General features: G+C 41.7%; 1 long non-coding RNA gene across 1 annotated transcript; it reads right to left on the bottom strand.

Annotated features, from left to right (window-relative positions):
* Positions 1 to 219: 219 nt before the first annotated feature.
* On the bottom strand, positions 220 to 3,122 carry LOC118938252. Its single transcript, XR_005035510.1, has 2 exons — positions 2,803 to 3,122; positions 220 to 1,759 (listed from the first exon to the last, which is right to left on the bottom strand). It is a non-coding gene; the product is annotated as an uncharacterized LOC118938252 (long non-coding RNA).
* Positions 3,123 to 15,083: the final 11,961 nt, after the last annotated feature.

Genomic DNA, 15,083 nt, shown 5'->3' with positions numbered 1-15,083 from the left:
TTCAATTGATTGGACATGATTTGGAAATGCACACACCTGTCTATATATGGTCCCACAGGTAACCAAGCCATGAGGTCAAAGGAATTGTCCGTAGAGGTCCAAGACAGGATTGTGGCAAGGCACAAATCTGGGGACGGGTACCAAAAACATTTCTGCAGCATTAAAGGTCCCCAAGAACATAGTGACCTCCATCACACTTTTTGGAAGGAGTTTATTATAATTATTATTATTTGTAGTCTGAATCCGTGGAGCTGCAGGGATTTATAGGCTTAGTTGTCTCCATCATACCTAATGGAAGAAGTTTGTTATTATTATTATGTGTAGTCTGAATCCATGGAGCTGCAGGGATTTGTAGTCTTAGTGGCCTCCATCATACTTAATGGAAGAAGTTTGTTATTATTATTATTATGTGTAGTCTGAATCCATGGAGCTGCAGGGATTTGTAGTCTTAGTGGCCTCCATCATACTTAATGGAAGAAGTTTGTTATTATTATTATGTGTAGTCTGAATCCGTGGAGCAGCAGGGATTTGTAGTCTTAGTGGCCTCCATCATACTTAATGGAAGAAGTTTATTATTATTAGTAGTAGTCTTGCATGTCGTCTACTTTGATGCTAATTAGCATTTTCGAATCCGTGAATAAAGGATCTCCATTAGTTCCTGCCAAGGCAGCAGCTACTCTTCCTGGGGTACAGCAAAATAAAGGCAGTTATACAATATTAAAAACATTACAACAGATTCACAACACATGGTGTGCCCTCAGTCACCTTGTCCTAGAGAGATTCACATGGTTATCAAAACGTCACACCAGGGTGAGCCTAAACAAAACACAGCCCTGTGGGAAAATGAATGGTGGAAAAACGATGTGAACCATTTCCCTGTTTGACCTGTAGTTGTTATGGATATTCTGAATCTACAGCGCCCCTCAGTGGACGGGTCACAATATGTTACTTTGATAAAGCGCACTTTATTTAACCTCCATGTTATCTTGTTTTTACATGAAATTGTAGATTTTAGCGGTATATAGTATGCATTTTGGATGCTTTCAGTGTATTTTCAACACTTTCAGACAATGGATTAATCGCAATAAAAAAATAGTACACTAACATTACACAAAGTTATCTCAAGTCTGACAGCCCAAACAAAAACACACATTCTCAGTCAAAAACACAATTCAGAACACAGCCTCTCTCATGTGTTTTCAGGTCCTCTGACTGGGAAAATGTTTTTCCACAATGAGAGCTGTGGTATGGCTTCTCCTCCGGCATATTTGTATCTATTCTTTCATGCTCTTTCAGGTACCTTAACCGGGTAACTCTCTTTCCACAGTGGGAGCAGTGGTACGTCATTTTTCCTGTGTGTGTCCTCTCATGCTGGTTCAGGTTTCCTAACTGTGCAAAATGCTTTCCACAATGGGAACATTGGTAAGGCTTTTCTCCAGTGTGTCTTCTCTCATGCTCCTTCAGGCTCCCTAACTGGGTACAACTCTTTCCACAATAGGAACATTGGAAAAGTTTTTCCCCTGTGTGTTCCTCTCATGCATTTGCAGGCTCCCTAACTGGGTAAACGTCATTCCACATTGGGAACAGTGGTAAGGCTTCTCTCCAGTGTGTATTCTCTTGTGTGTTCTCAGGCTCCCTAACTGAGTAAAACTCTTTCCACACTGGGGGCAGTGATGTCGTCCTGCTGGTTTGGACGTCTCAGGGTCTGGTTTCCCTGAAGGACTCTTCCTGCTGTCAGAAGGAGAGTCTGGTCTCTCTCCTGTCAGAGACAAACATATGATTTAATTAAACAGAGACCTGAATGAAACCTCCACATGATAAAACTTCCTATGACGTTTAATCAAGACTAGATCCCTCAATCACCTGAAGTCAGTTTTCACAAGTATTATTAAACCGACTACAAAATGCAGGTCTCTGTGTGGTTCTTAGTCAGAGAGGCCTTCAGTCAGTATGGTCAGGAGGAGTTTGGTTGTCTTTTACAAGGAGCTCTTGACTAAGGCATGATTACACCAGAGGAAGTCATGTCAGAGTACTTCCAGTACAAGAGATTTGCCCAGGGCCCATCAGCTGGCCCAATGAGACATTTTCCTCAATGTCCCGCAGTCATGGGTGTACTGGCATAATGTTCAATGCCCGCCGCCCTCACAGATCATGCTATAGTAGAGTTATATGTTGATATAAACTCCGAAAGTGTGAGGAAGGGTAGATTTAGACTCAACACCATGTGTGACAGGTTATTGGTAATATTCATAGCCTGTTATACATTAAAAAGTATTAGTAAGTTCATAGTATGTGAGGATCTTAAAACATCTAAGGTTAAAAATATCATGCATTCAGTATTAGTTGATAGAGATTGATAACATTCATATAATTGTGTTACATAGTTCAAATCCGTCAAGCGTACAAAGGGTACGAATTGTGAGAGGAATGTGTAAACGTTATATTGATTACTTTATTTTGTGGTGCCTAATGGAAGGGTAGAAGTGTTAATCTGTCTACTAAATGCTCTTAATCTATGAGCCTGAGATCGATTGCTCTGGTCTCCACCCAAGTTCCCGGGGAAATCGCGGTCTTTCCTCATTGAACTAAAAGTTCTCATTGAGGAAATGATATCGTATCACTCTCGTGATTATTTCTCCCCTTTTTCAGGTACGTTATTGATGATAAAAAAAGAGAGTAATTTAATTTGGACTATAACAAGAGGAGGATAGAGCCGCCATTTTATCTATGAAAGCAGGGAAATCACCCGGTTTGGGCGGCCTTCCTGTAGAATATTATAAAAGTATATTGACATTCTTGTACCTGTGTCATGATGGGTCGAAGATGGAAGACTGGTTTGCCCAGCAGAGATCGCCCTCGTCCCTTGTAGAATCTGTCTGGTCGTAGTGTCATAAAACGGATACGTTGTACCCTGTTGTTCTCAGGAGCTTGTCTGTCCTTTCCTAGGCCACATAGGTTTCCAGCTGCAGCTGATAACTCGCTGTTTAGGATGTATCACTTCTTCTTCAGTGAATAAGAATTCAAAGTTCTTACCAAGTTGCCTCAGCTCAGCTCGTACTATATTCTGGCTAGATTCGAAATTCATGCTTCCTGTGTAGCCCTCATCTGGAACATGAGGTTGACTTCCGTCAATGGGCTTTTGTAGTGGGGGAGAGAAGGGCATGTTTCATAGTTCTCAACCAATGTCTGTTCACTTGGGCGTGGCCACTGATTGAGCCCAGTTCACTTATTGAAAACAATTATATCATTTCGAAGCTAAAATTTCGAAGCTAAAATCATATTTAAACATTTAAATTGCACAACTAGAGATAACTAGAATGTGTAGACTTTCCAAGATCATACTTCACGCTGATAGCATTGCCTGAAAGACACACATCGCCATCTGTTGACTGGAGTGGGTAACGCAGATAAATGTTTATTTTATTTCCAGACAAAAAGTGCATTTTTACATTTCTTTCATTAAATAATAATATAATAGTCAGACAACTTCAGATTTGTAATAAATATAAATTTAAAATCTACTTCCACATTCTACCAATCCAACAGATATTTCTACTACAAGGAATATTATCCAATGAGGTGGGTCTTTCCACATTCTACCAACCCAACAGATTTTTCTACTATGAAGCAACGCTTTCAGGTTGATTAAAGTTTAATTCCCAAATAGCCTATACAGGTTTGGTCATTATCAGATATTGGAGCATTGAAAGATGATGCACAACAACGGTTTCTTCCAGGAAACCACGACTCCAATAAACACCGTGGTCAAAATAACTGTAAAGTACGTCACCATCGAAACGACTACCGCTACAATCAACCTGTTCGCAATACATAGGTATTGGGATCTGACCTCATTGATCTGTCAGTAAGCTATGTTTACATAGGTATTGGGATCTGACCTCATTGATCTGTCAGTAAGCTATGTTTACATGGGTATTGGGATCTGACCTCATTGATCTGTCAGTAAGCTATGTTTACATGGGTATTGGGATCTGACCTCATTGATCTGTCAGTAAGCTATGTTTACATGGGTATTGGGATCTGGCCTCATTGATCTGTCAGTAAGCTATGTTTACATGGGTATTGGGATCTTACCTCATTGATCTGTCAGTAAGCTATGTTTACATGGGATCTGACCTCATTGATCTGTCAGTAAGCTATGTTTACAGGGGATCTAACCTCATTGATCTGTCAGTAAGCAATGTTTACATGGGTATTGGGATCTGACCTCATTGATCCGTCAGTAAGCTATGTTTACATGGGATCTGACCTCTTTGATCCGTCAGTCAGTATAATCCAGCAAAGCAGTCCTACTAGTTCTGCAGGAATAAGGCAGGGTAGTGGGGCACAGCCCAGCTAGCAGTAATAAGGCAGGGTAGTGGGACACAGCCCAGCTAGCAGTAATAAGGCAGGGTAGTGGGGCACAGCCCAGCTAGCAGTAATAAGCAGTAATAAGGCAGGGTAGTGGGACACAGCTCAGCTAGCAGTAATAAGGCCATCTTGTTTTTCCGAGGAGGCCATGGTCAGAGGTTCTTCGCCGACTCTTGGCCTGTTTCGGTGCTTCCCTTGTCTTTTTTTGACTTGTAGGCATATCACCACACTTCACTAAAGTGTAGTAATCAGTATGGGTGAAGTTATCGAGTTTTAGTACAAGTTTGTTAAAGATTTATCGGGAGCTATTTCTTAGCTTCGCTGCATCACGTGACACCACTCCCCTAGGAGTCTTAACATGTTCGATACCAATGTATCTCAGACAGACAGGGAATTCCTGTCCGTTGGCTTCCTGTATAGGTCTGTGCTAAAGCCACTCCCCTCCCTCTTAATCAAAATGTCCAGATAACTTGTTTCATGCGCATCAAAGGTGAGGGTGAATTTCAGATGTTCACTGCATGTCTTGATGAAGGAGTGGAATTGATGAAGTTCCTCTGCTGTCCCCTGGAATAGAAGGAATACGTCATCAATGAAGACTTTTTCAGAGCCTGATGAGGTGCTAGAATGGTTTGCTAGGGCTGACAATCACATTCTTCTCAAACAACCCACATACAGATTGGCACAATTAGATGCTATTTTTAAACTAAAACGATCATATTGACCTGCGCACCTACTTGTCTTGTCTGTGTTTCTTTTACACCTGCTATGTAAAAGAGACAGAATAATGCACAATGGTCAATGCTATCTGGGATCCTTGGGACATCCCTACCCTAAACCCTAACCTTAACCCTTTTAAAAGTCTAATTCAATGGGCTAGGGACGTCCCAAGGATGTATCTCTACTTGAAAATACATGATCTAAGTGATTGAAAGTTGGTATTCAGCAGTCATAAAGCCTTATTTACTTCAATGAACTACTAAAATAGTGATTTTGTCAGACAGCAGCTCTACACTTTATTGACTGACTGACTGATCCATTCATCCTTCCATCCCTCCTCAGCCTTCCTCTCCTCTGAAGACCCAGTGAGGGTGGAGCTCAGTCAGAGATCTGTTGAGGGACTGGTTAGGAAGAACACTTCTACAGCCAGAGAGGTCACACATGGTTTAGATGGTAAATATTTATGTCCCCTTAGTGGTTCATCACATCAGCAAAGGGGAATATGTTCCATCATCTATGTTTATTTACATATTACATTAGTGCAAATTGTCCACTGATATTGGTGTAATTTCTAACCACTTTTGGCTGTATGAAATTTAATTTCCCCTCAGGCAAACACATTTCTTCTTTGCTATTATGAAGGTCATTTGTGTAGAATGTACTTTTCCCCACTCATTCACCCCAACTCTTTACGTTGTTTATTCATATTCAGTGGCCTGGCTGTGTCCAGACTGTCAAAGGCCCATCTTGGTAGATCTGAACCTAATGCAGTTTGGAGTGATCAGATGACAGAAGTCACATTTAGGTGCCAGGTGTAACTGAGGCCATAGACACTCCATATCCATTACTTTTAATGTTTTATATAATATGACTAAATGTGTTTATTTCTGTGTTGCAGGGGCAGTCAAGAAATGGAATGGCAAGGCCACAGAACATGACATGAGCAGAGCTGTGGGACCAAGAGTCTGTTTATTGGTCAGTCGTTGGGTTCAACACAGCACATTTCAGACATGAATGCAACACAATGGCTTCACAGGAAGAAAAAAAAATGAAAATAAACAAAAATATTTAGTACACAACAAACAGAAGATTAACAACTGAAAGACTAATGAACATTAAGGAAATTCCATTGATTAAAATATTAATTGGATGCAATATCCAACCCAAAATATTAGCTTATTTTTTAGGAGGGGCTCTGAAAGACACTATGGGGGTGTCCACTGGAAGGTGTAACACATACTGACTAACGAGGTGACACCAATCACTGCAAACGAGCTACACGTGCTAACGAGCTACACGTGCTAAAGTCCAACCTCAAAACATAAATGGAAAAACCAAAGCCTGTAACACCTTCCCCCTTAAGACAACAAATATGTCCTATATTTTTGTTGGACAAGTTTGCGCACCACCAACAGAAAATAATTTCCATTTCACATTATAATCAACTACAATGCTTCACCTTCACCAATATAAACATGGTGTCTACTGACTGTCTACAATTAAAAACAAGAAAAAACACATTCCTAAATAAAAATAAACTATCATATTATTTTTTTCTCCTTTTTCTTTCTACAGAATCCTAAAACTCACTAGTTTCTAGAACTCTCGTCTTCCTAAAACTCACTAGCTTCTAGAACTCTCCTCACCTTGGAACGAGCCCAAACAAAACTCAAATAAAATTGTATTAGTCACATGCGCCGAATACAACAGTAAAATGCTTCCTTACGAGCCCCTAACCAACAGTGCAGTTTCAATACGGATAATAATAACAGATAAAACTCAAAATAAATTGTGATCATGGTAACACACTGGCTAAACGCAAAACATAAATCTTTTTGACTGCCCACCCCAGAGATAATCAGCAACCAAGTTGTCCTTGCCACGGACATGTTTGATTTCAAGAGGAAACTCCTGCGATATCCGTAGTAACTTTCCACCTCACTGCGGAGCTTCTCTCTCTTTTCAGGGTTCACTCGATAGGCATGTTGTTGGATCAGGGCCCAGTCCCAAATGTCATGCTCTAGTACATTTGGTTTGGCACATCTGAGAATGAACCATGATATTCTAAAAACAGGCCAACAATGTTAATATAATTGTACCAAAAAATTGTCAGTTTGTTGCATGAATATATATCACTACCAAATGTTACATGAAATGTAAATGTGAAATATTTGGTTGCATAGTCATATTTTCAATGTCTTTTCAATGACATTTTGCTTGGTGGGATAGCCCAATGTCAAAACACAGTTTTAACTTGTCAAAATCAATAACCAATATGCAGAAACAGTTTGGGATAAATTGAAAACCTAACATGTGCTATATACACAAACATCTGCTACAATAATCGTATTACTTGTATTTTTTAAAACAAGCTCCTTATAAACTGCACAAGCACCAACAACGCTGTTGTTTGACAAGTAGCAATAAATCACTGATATCGTTTAGAGGGGAAATCAGGTTGTATGTGCTGTTGAAACTGACACAACAACAAAGAAACACACAGAAATGGGAGATATATATATATATTTTTTTTTAAACTCTGTTTATTAAGTTTTACACACACACACAGACAAGACAATGCAATATAAATAATATACTCAACTAGAAAAAAAATACAAATTAAAATACAAATAAAAAAATAGCTTTAAAGATACCATACTTTAGACAAGTTAAACACACCAGGCAGAAGGCTACAGAGGTTAAAGGGCAATCTATAGTACAAGGACAGAGCAAACACCTCACCATTGTTCCTGTAAACAGTCAAGGGATAAGGGTGGAGAAATGCAACCACTCACAGACAGTCATGGCCACACACCGACCATCCACTGGACCAAAAATAAAGTTTACAATTCTTTAAAATAAAATAAATAGAATGATTATTCATGTAGGTGTGAACAAAATGTAAAAATAACTGGGAAAAACAAGCTCACACTTCAAGCTCCTCCAACCCTTAAGTCACAGGGGGGTCAAATACAGACTTATTTTAGTTTTAATTGGAATGCCATCAGAGGATGGACTGTTTAAAGTAAGACCGGAATGGAGCCCAAGCCTCATTAAACAGTTTGGGGTTCCCACGTGAATTGAATTGAATTTTTTCTAGTTTCAGAGAGCACAACACATCTCTCACCCAATATTTATAAGATGGGGGAGCTGCCATCTTCCAGTTCTGTAGTATTAGCCGTCTAGCTAAAAGAGTTGTATAAGCAACAGTGTCCGACTGGATTCTTGATAGGGGGGTACCCATGGGCAGTACTCCAAAAAGGGCTGTAAGGGGAGACGGATATATAACAGTGTCATATATATCAGAGAAACATTTAAATATTAATTCCCAGAAACCTGACAGTTTATGACAGCCCCAAAACATATGCAACAGTGTGGCTGGTTCCACTTTACATCTGACACAGGTAGGATCAAAATCAGAGAATATTCTTCCAAGTTTGGCCCCCGACCAGTGGATACGGTGAACCACCTTGAATTGAATGAGGCTGTGTCTAGTGCTAAAAGAGGACTAAAAGAGTGCACCCTGTGCAGCACAGATTCCCAGGCGTCCTCCCCAAGTTCCTCCCCCAAATCCTTTTCCCATCGAGTCTTTCAAGGCACCAAAGAAGGGTTCTGTAAGTCATGAATGATTGCATATACATCTGAAATTGTTCAACTCCAAGATGCTCTCTATAGCTGTATTCGCAGGCCTATTGGGAAATCCAGGTGTGTTAGCTCTGACAAAGTTTCTAGTCTGGAGATAGCGGAAAAAGTGGGATTGGGGGAGATTGAACTTTTCCTGCAGCTGAGAAAAAGAGGCAAATGTATCATCAAATAATAATTGGGCTAGCGAGGAGAGGCCTAGTGAGTGCCAAATGCCAAAAGCCCCATCATTCAAAGATGGAGGAAATAAAATGTTCTGATTGATTGGGCCTGATAGAGAAAAGCCTCGGAGGCTAAAGGCTAAACGGAACTGATTCCACATTTTAAGAGACTGCTTTACAATTGGGTTGGCACACCTTTTGCCTAGGGACACTGGGAGAGACGAGCACAACACAGAGGAAAGTGCTGCAGGTTTACACGATTCAGACTCCATCTGGACCCAGAGTGGTCTAGGGCCAGTAGGATCAGTCTGCAGCCAGTACAGAACGGCTCTGAAATTTGCAGCCCAGTAGTATGTCTGAAGATTTGGTAGAGCTAAATCCCCCAATGACCTAGGCTTCTGTAAATGTTTTCTACCAATCCGTGGTACCTTGCCATCCCAAATAAAATGCATGAATGTTTGATCCAGTGAAATAAAAAAAGATTTTGGAATAAAAATGAGTAAACATTGAAATAAATATAAACATTTGGGCAACACATTCATTTTAATGACATTAATCCTTCCGATAAGAGAAAGGGGTAGCAAATTCCAAAAAGTAAAAGATTGTTTCAAGCTGTCTGCTAGAGCAACAAAGTTTTCCTGAAACAAATTTGAATATTTCCTTGTCACTTTTATTCCCAAGTAGGTGAATTGATCCCGGACAATCCTAAACTGAGAACTTACCGGAAAAAGCTCACTCTTGCCTAGATTCAGCTTGTACCCTGAGATTGATTCAAACTTTTTAAGAACAGATAGGGCACGTGGCAATGAGGTATCGGGGTTGGAGATAAACAAAAGGAGGTCGTCAGCATATAGCGGGACTTTCTGCTCCCAGCCCTCCCTGATTATACCTTGAATGGCATCATTAGAGCGTAGTGCAATGGCGAGAGGCTCGATTGCCAAAGCAAACAACAAGGGGAAGAGTGGACAACCCTGTCTGGATCCGCGGTGCAAGAGAAAATAGTCAGAGGACAAGTTATTAGTCCGTACCGAAGCCATGGGGAAAAATAAAGAATCTTTATCCACGCAATGAATTTGGGGCCAAAGCCAAATCTAGAAAGGGCAGCTGTTAGGTAATTCCACTCAACGCGGTCAAACGCTTTTTCGGCATCAAGTGAGACCACCACCTCCGGGTCCCCCGACGCTGGGGAGTACAGTATATTCATAAGGCGCCTAATATTGAAAAATAAATGCCTATTTCTCACAAAGCCAGTCTGCTGGAGTGTATTACTTGGTGCAGCAAGCCTTCCATACGGATGGCTAAAAGCTTAGCTAGGATTTTGTAATCACAGTTTAAAAGCGAGATTGGGCGATAGGATCCACATTCCAGGGGGTCTTTGTTTTTCTTTAGTAGTAATGAAATTGAAGCCTGATAAAGACTAGGCGGTAGCTTTGAAGTATTAAGGCACTCTGCAAATAGTCGAGACAAGAATGGGCAAAGCAGACCAGAAAACATCCTGTAAAATTCGGTTGGAAAACCGTCCGGACCCGGTGATTTACCACTTTTCATTGCGGATACTGCTGTTGCAATCTCCTCAAGCGTAAATTCTTCTTCTAGACAGTCATGGGAGTCTGTATCAATTGAAGGCATATTCAAGCCATTAAAGGAGGAGTCAAAGGGTCTTGAGGGGATTCAGAGGTGTATAGCTCAGAGTAAAATTGTTTAAATTGATCATTGATCTCTTTATGTATAACTGTGGTGGCACCAGACGGGGTCCTTATTTGTGGGATTAAACGTGAGGCCTCAGATTTACGGATCTGATGCGCAAGGAGTTTACTGGCCTTGTTGCCTTGTTCGTAGACTTTGTATCGAGCTCGCAAGAGTAACTGTTCAGCTTGCCTGGTAGAAAGCTCATCAAATTCAGATTGGAGTAGTTGGCGCTCTTTATGCAGATCAGAGGAAGGATCCGTAGCATACTTCTCATCCAATGTGGCTATGGACTCGCTCAGGTCCCGAAGTCGCTGGGAGCGAACTCTGTTTTGGTTGGCTGTATAAGAAATAATTTGGCCACGTAGGTATGCTTTGAGAGACTCCCATATGGTAGAGCAGGACATACCTGGTGTTGAATTAGTTTCTAGGAATAAGGTGATTTCAGAAGAAAGGAAATTGACAAACTCCTTATCTGAGAGTAAAATGGGGTTGAGACGCCATTGATAACACATAGGAGGTCGCTGGGGAAACTCTAGTTCAAGCACTAATGGTGAATGGTCAGAGATAACAATACTCTCATAAGTACACCGCCGAAGGTTAGGCAGAAGTTTTTTGTCCAAAAAGAAGTAGTCAATCCGGAAGTATGTTTGATGAACATGAGAATAAAAGGAATACTGTCTATCTGTAGGATGTAGGAAACGCCAGGCCTCAAACATAGCATATTTCTGAAGAAAGGATTGAATAAGTAGGGCACATTTAGATGGGCCTGTATTTGTTTGTGAGGACTTGTCAAGAACTGGGGACATTTTACAGTTGAAATCCCCCCCTAAAATCAACAAATGAGAATCTAAATTGGGAATAGCAGACAGAAAGGAAGAAATTAAACTTGTGTCATCCCAATTGGGAGCATAAACACTAGCCAAAACAAGATGGGTAGAAAACAGTTCACCGGTTACTATGACGTATCGTCCCTTAGGATCAGCAATAACCTCAGAAGCTACAAAGGGAGTACCGTTATCAACCAGAATAGCAGCACCTCTTGATTTACTATGAAAGTTTGAGTGGAACACTTGACCAACCCAGTCCTTACACATCCTAAAATGCTCACCAGTCCTCAAGTGAGTCTCTTGTAGAAATGCAATATTTGCATTCAAACCCTTTAAGTGTGTCAACACCCTCTTACGCTTCACCGGGTTATTAACCCCTTTGGTGTTCCATGAAATGTACTTGATCGCATTATTTCGGCCCCTCTGGGCATTCCCGTTATTCAACCCTGTCATTAGAGCATAGAATGGAAAAGCAATGAGCGCCCAAAACCCCCAGAATAACTTGTCTCAGAGTAATAATGTACGGTGGTAAATGTTTGGAAAAAGTACAGAAAAAAAAACTAAAAAGACAGAATGACAACATTAGAACTGAACAATTCAACCTGCCACCCCACCCCCTCCCCCCATCCCAGACAATACCTCCCCAAACGAGGTATAAGCCTAAATAGAACATGTTCTCTTCGCACAGTACGTCTGTGAGAGTGCGGTCTTAAACCTAAACCCACAGTCCCGCTCTTTAAAGTCGCGTTTTGTTAGTGGATCAAGCAGCAAAAATAAAGATTTGTATGTATTTTTTTCAAATAAAAAAAAGGTGAATCCCTTGTGCAAACAGAATGACAAAAGCACCACTTGTAGATGTATATAATTATATTCCCAGTCTTATAACAGGCATTGAGAGAGAAAATACATAAAATGTATAAAGGCTCTCAGCCAAAAATCTAATTTGAAGTAAGGAAATCGTAGTAAGACAATCAAAAATAATAGTAATTATAATAGTAGTCTAGTTGACGCTGAGACAGCTTACAACCAATACCAAAAAACTACGTGTTGAACGTTTGCTGGGCATAAATGACGCTCAAAACTTTTAAAATTAAAGTGAGACCCCAAAAACCGTGTAGCCTCGGGAAACATTTACTGTTTACTGGGTCAATGCAAACGGATGCAGTAAACAAATAACCAAAAATATTTTGAGTCACTGAGACACTGTGTAAACAAACTAAATAGGTGAGCGAGACAGCCTAGAAACACAGGAGTTAAGTAAAACCTTAATACAATTAAATTAAAATGACTGAATGCTTGTAAGGCACGCACACTAGATGATCAAAACATTAGATCACATCAAATAAGCCTGAATAGTTTTGCCAACTATACAAGACTAGCCTGTTATATCTAAACATAATTGTACCACAGGTGGGTTACTTACTGTCCACATTTCGCAAGCAACAGTTGCTGAACTGTGAGCATATTCAAGACTTCTTGATGTGACGTTGAATGTGAGCCATAGCCTCATCCGGAGATTCAAATGTGTAGTCTTTACCCTCATGAGATATCCATAAACGGGCCGGGAATCGCAGTCCATACTTCACACTTGGATGGTCCCGAAGTACTCGTTTGGCCTGTCCGAAAGCTGCGCGCTGCCTGGAAACAGTGGGGGAGTAGTCCTGGTAGATGGAGAAGCTTGAAATCCCAGAGTGATATTGCGGGCTCGTCGGAGGATCTCCATCTTCTCATGAAAAAAGTGCACTCTAAGAATTATGTCACGGGGCCTCTCCCCATCCCGGGGCTTTGGGCGCAGCGACCGGTGGGCTCGATCAATCAGGGGCTTTTCATCTAAGGCAAGAACATCCTTCAGCAGCCCTGAAACGAAATCCGTGGCGCGATGCATTTCCGCTGACTCTGGGACCGATACAAGTCTCAGATTATTGCGGCGAGAAAATCCCTCTAAACTCACACAGCTCTCCTTCACCTTTTTCAAATCCGCAGCTAGGCGTTTAACTTCAGCCTCCAGGGATGTAGTTAAGTCGGAGACATTAGTAGCGGAGGTCTCCAGTGCTGCAATCGTTGTAGTGTGTGACGCAGTTGTTGTTTTGAGTAATGTGATTGCTGGCACAGTCTCGTTCCGCAGGATGGTTAAATCTGCTTTTAAAGTATCAGAAACCTCCTGTATTCTGGTCTCAATCGTAGCAACCACCTGTGTTTTCATTTCAACTATCTCAGAGCGTAGTAGTTTGATGGCCTCGAGAATGTTCATTTCAGCGCCGCCAGGCCAAGCCGCACCCCCGAGTAAAGTGTGCGTCCCCGGGCCCTCAGACTCAGGAGAGGGCGGTGATGAGAGCGGGTCTTGTAGGCCAGTCATGCTTTTGGCCTTATGCTTGGTCGACATGCTGACATTCGGAAGCAAAGTAGTTTTGGTTTTTACGGAAAGGGATCACCAAATTAATATTTGAAAATAAATACGGTTCTGCTGCAAAATTCACATAAACTTTAAGAATACCACGGGAGCAAACGGAAAACACGTCAGTCGCACATGGCGTCCCCCCTATCCCCTCCCTGGGAGATATATTTTACCTCACTGGTTAGAGGACAACCTGCAGAAGAGTCAGCTACATTTGTGAGTGATGCTTTTAAATATAGGGGTCGCTAAACAAGGGAATGCAACACGTATTTGTCATCACTCATCGATATCATGCTAAAATCATTTGTGCCGAGAGCGGAGATGAGGGTGCACGTCCTATTAAAACTAACAGCTCAAAAACCACACGGAATCTGGGAGTAATGTGTACATCCCTGGTTAGAGGACAATTTGTAGAAAACAGCTTGCCACATTTTGAAGTGTTGCATTTTGATTCAAGTGGGTCACCAACGTGGTAGGTGTAACACAACTCCTAATTGTCCCTAGAATTTCTAAGCAAACAGCATGAGGCAGGGCTTTCTCCTATAGAGCTCCATTTTAATGGAATGGTCTGCCTACCCATGTGAGAGACGCAGACTCGGTCTCAACCTTGAAGTCTTTACTGAAGACTCATCTCTTCAGTAGGTCATATGATTGAGTGTAGTCTGGCCCAGGAGTGTAAAGGTGAACGGAAAGGCTCTGGAGCAACGAACCGCTGTCTCTGCCTGGCCGGTTCCCCTCTCTGCACTGGGATTCTCTTCCTCTAACCCTATTACAAGGGCTGAGTCACTGGCTTACTGTTGCTCTTTCATAGGAGAGAAAGAGGAGGGGTCCCTAGGAGGGGTGCGTCACTTGAGTGGGTTGAGTCACTGACGTGATCTTCCTGTCTGGGTTGACGCCCCCCCCTTGGGTTGTGCCGTGGCGGAGATCTTTGTGGGCTATACTCGGCCTTGTCTCAGGATGGTAAGTTGGTGGTTGAAGATATCCCTCTAGTGGTGTGGGGGCTGTGCTTTGGCAAAGTGGGTGGGGTTATATCCTTCCTGTTTGGCCCTGTCCGGGAGTATCATCGGATGGGGCCACAGTGTCTCCTTATCCCTCCTGTCTCAGCCTCCAGTATTTATGCTGCAGTAGTTTATGTGTCGGGGGGCTAGGATCAGTCTGGGTCAGTTTGATATATGTGGAGTACTTCTCCTGTCTTATCTGTTTTTCTGTGTGAATTTAAGTATGCTCTCTCTAATTCTGTCTTTCTTTCTCTCTCTCGGAGGACCTGAGCCCTAGGACCAT

Source organism: Oncorhynchus mykiss, chromosome 13, assembly GCF_013265735.2.
Source record: "Oncorhynchus mykiss isolate Arlee chromosome 13, USDA_OmykA_1.1, whole genome shotgun sequence".
Lineage (NCBI taxonomy): Eukaryota > Metazoa > Chordata > Actinopteri > Salmoniformes > Salmonidae > Oncorhynchus > Oncorhynchus mykiss.
The sequence above is the reverse complement of the archived record's forward strand: the minus strand, read 5'-3'. Positions and strand labels throughout refer to the sequence as shown.